This window comes from Limulus polyphemus, unplaced genomic scaffold, assembly GCF_000517525.1.
Source record: "Limulus polyphemus unplaced genomic scaffold, Limulus_polyphemus-2.1.2 Scaffold656, whole genome shotgun sequence".
Classification (NCBI taxonomy): domain Eukaryota; kingdom Metazoa; phylum Arthropoda; class Merostomata; order Xiphosura; family Limulidae; genus Limulus; species Limulus polyphemus.
The window spans coordinates 121,092-124,989 of record NW_013666266.1 but is presented as its reverse complement, the minus strand read 5'-3'; the positions used below and the strand labels follow the sequence as shown (position 1 = coordinate 124,989).

Here is a 3,898-nt window from a genome sequence, read left to right as displayed (position 1 = left end):
GTCTGCGGACTAACGCAAGACCGGGTTTCGATACTCGTGGTGGGCAGAGCACAGATAGCCTATTGTGGAGCTTTGTGCTTATCTTCAAACAAACAATTCGTTGGATGAAAAAATTAGAAATTCTTTCAAAGAACGAAGTTTCACGATCGTGATATTCTTTACTTATAACACATTCCTCATTCTGTAGTTGATCAAGTTGCATGATCATTACTTAAAAGGACGCAAGTTAACTGTTTGGTCAGAGTCGACAACTTAAGACTGGGATTTTGGTAAGCTTCTGCCTCAGTTTTCGAAGCGGTCAATTTTTCGAACTGGCCGCACGTGGTATAACGGTTAGCGTGTTGGGCTGCGAGGACGAAAGTCTGGCGTTCGAGACTCGATGCCGCTGAACACGCTTTTTTATTTTCAGTTGTGGGCACGTTGTAAAAGCGACAGTTAATCCTGGTATTCGGTTTCAAAATTCAAATAAATACCTTGTGGCGGCAGATGGTGATGGTTGGCTGTCTGTCTTCTATCTGGTCACTAGTTTTAAATTAGCTGAAAATTATGAGTCTCTCTCCGACTGTTTAGCCCAGTGTTTCTCATCCTGGGGGGTCGCGAGTAGTTTTCCAGGGGGCCACGAGCTGTCTGCGCTAACTCAAGATTTTTTTTTTTTTAGTCTGAGAGACTCACATATCGCCTTTATTATACACTACAACGACCTATTTTTTATTTTGTTTTTTTCATGCTTGTAGAGATAATGGGGGTCGTCTGGCAAATCCGGCCGAAAAACACTCAGGTTTAGCCCATATGTGCGTAAGGTGTTGCTCAGATTGAAAAATTACCATTCGAATTTAAGTTCCAAACCCTATGTAAACTTGTACTCTCAAAAACTTTTTTTTTCGAGTTGAGATAAAAAAAAAAAAGCACAACGAAAACTAGGGACAAGTGATTAATTCTCTATCGCGCGCACTATGAAAATACGACAGAATTTTAATTTAATTTCTCACTTAAATACATTTATAATGCACAAAAAATATGTTTTTTTGTGTATTATGTTTCGGTAAGTTAGAAATGAGTACGTTACCTAGGAGTAAATTGTTCAATTCATTAACCAACAATAATAATTATATGGTTTATTTAGACTGTTACCTGGAAATAAGATCATTGAACCATAGAACAGAAGGTTTGTGTGTGTATTAAAAAAACACTAAAAAACAGTGTTGCTTGCATGGTTAATATATATACATTTTTAGGCAATGCTGACTCGGTTCCCATTCATAACAAAAAGTAATGTTATTAGTTCAGTTACTGATTATCATGTTCGGTTCGTTATATTTAACGTCATGGCTCGTATTTCAAAGCAACCGTGCGAACTGTTAGTGTTAGCATTGTTGCTGCTTGGAATGTTAACTGAACATACGTAGCGTACCTGGAGGTATTTACGTTATAGTGTTCAAATGTTAGGGTCTTGTCTATCTCTTGAGGAGAGGAGCCCTTGAGTATGTGCACGATCACTTAAGGCCGAAGGTGTAGAAGGCAAATTAAAGGGGGGGGGTATTTGGCCGAACGAAGCGAGAGAATTTGCGCCAAGGGAGCATCCGTTACAGCCTGGGCACAGGCCTCGCGTTAGGGTCCTCGAAACTCTCTGGTTCTGGATTATGCACTCTCCTGCTTTCCCTGAGAGTAACATTCCTGATGTTTATGCATTTTTACTGCGACAGATTGAAAAGTGGGGTAGGTGTTGACGTGATAATGACCATGGCTGTTGTCAGTAGTTGTGATTAAGTCATTATTTGGGTCGGGCGTAGCCTAGATGTTAGCGTGCCCGAACTGTGAATCAGATGTTTAACTATCCAAAGAGTCGACAATGGGTGTTGTTGACTACCTGCCTTCCACCCTCTATCAATTCAAAATTAAGAAGGGCACTTGAGTAGTTTAGCGCGAAAATTCTGCACAACTAGACAAATTCGTTTTTTTTTGTGTGCTGAACATTCGAAAATGTAATGCAAGTACTGTAACAACTACAACAACAAATACTGATATCATGTATCCTGAGGAAATTACAGAAGAGTCAAGTGGCACAGTAGTGGTATTTCCCGAGAAAGATGCATGTTTTTATACTGTGAAGAATCTCAGAAAGTTTCTTCTAAAAGCAGATTATTAATCTTATTTATTCTTTAACTGCTGACTGTTGTCAAAAACCTTAGAGAAATTACTACTTACATCCTGAGGTTCAAACCCCGGTAACCGTAAAGGTCACGCGCTTCTATAAACAGCACACTACAAATCTAAAAGGATCAATTACGTTTATATCTATAACGAAATGAAGATTACTAAAAAAACACTCCATAACTTTTTCCCTTCTCCTCATATGGCTGGGTATGGTATATAATGGTCAGCGTACCGGGCTGCGTATCGAAAAGTCCAAGGTACACGCCGCGATGTGCTAAACATCTGAGGATACGTTATTAAGAGTGACAGTTAATACGATTTTTTCGGTTCAAAGAGCTGGAAAAAGCCACGTGGCTGTAAGTGAGTACCTCTGACTAAGTAACTGGTTTCCTTCGGCTTGGTAGTTCACAATTAGGGATGCCTACATCTGAGACCAATGGTACCGTTCAGGTTTAAAATACCCGTACCAGCCTTCTCATACACGTATTTTAGATCATTCAAACGTGGGTAGTTTAAAGCAGTTTTTCCCTCAGTTCCAGTAATTAAACGTCATTAAATTATATTCCCTCAACACCAGTGAAGTAGAATTAAGTGATTACATACACACTAAGAAATGGCAATATGAAAAACTTAGTCCCTAACAGGCTACTCTTTTGTTAACACACATTGTAGGTTGAAGGTTTTGGATGTAAAATTCATTGTCCTAGAATTCAAAACTACCGCAAAATCAAATAAGGTCTTAAACTTTGTTGAATTAAAATTTGTTTTATAATTTTGATGTAGTTTTTCTACTGCTATGTTAGTGGCTTCAGAGATCAGTTTTTGTGGAAACATTGACATTCCATCGAAGCTAAGTAGTTGCTTTTCTTTTTAGTGCTGGATTTTTGTTTTTGTTGACTTTATTGGAACCTCTCACTGTTGTCATGTCTGGTAACAGCCAAGAAAGATGTTTGCTTAGGTTTTAGATTAATGATGCATATGTTGAGATAAGTGGACTGACGCCAAGCTGTTTTTTTTTTTAAATTAACAACCATGAATTTTTGATGGTTTAGTATTTGTGTTTTTTTTATGAACTAGCCTCCGGATTTTTTTTATGGTCTAGAATCCGGGTTGTCGTTTTTTTATGATCTAGCCTCCGGATTTTTTTATGGTCTAGAATCCGGGTTTTTTTTATGATCTAGTATCAGGTTTTTGATGTTCTAACATTCGGGTTTTTGAGTGCTATTATCATTTCTTTGGGAATTCAAATTTTCTTTGTGTATTTTTGAGAGTAACTATTTCAGCTTGTTTTAATTTTTCTTCGTGATTTTGTATGCCAAACATAAATGCGTTGTATTCTCGATTACAGTTGTATTGCTTTCATATGTTTATCTTTCCTTAAATCTTTCGGTGCAGATATTTCATGTTTAAAGTGTTTTGAAATTAGACAGTTTCTTTTGGTGTAGTCAACTCGGAAAGTATTGTGGAAAGTGTTTGAACCTTAACTACAAACAACGTGAAAAACTCTGAACCTAAAGAGAAACGGCGAAAAGTGATGCAAGGGAAAAATTATTAAGTGGTCAACGTTTTGGACAAATGACCCCCATCGACGAAAGTCCTTTGGCCAAGATGATAGCCACTTAATTATTTATATAAAGCAGAGTTATCTGTCTGTTTGTCAACTGTTACAAGTAGTTGTGAGGTGCTAACTGAACCAGTTTCAATGTAAATTGGTATAGACGAATCAGTTGAACCCCCAAAGGTC

The 3,898-nt window shown here is 37.7% G+C and overlaps 1 protein-coding gene across 4 annotated transcripts in view; it reads right to left on the bottom strand.

Moving 5' to 3' along the window:
• LOC106459749 (dixin-A-like) overlaps nt 1–3,898 on the bottom strand; it is a 60,527-nt gene that overhangs the window by 45,187 nt on the left and 11,442 nt on the right. The window lies entirely within an intron of this gene.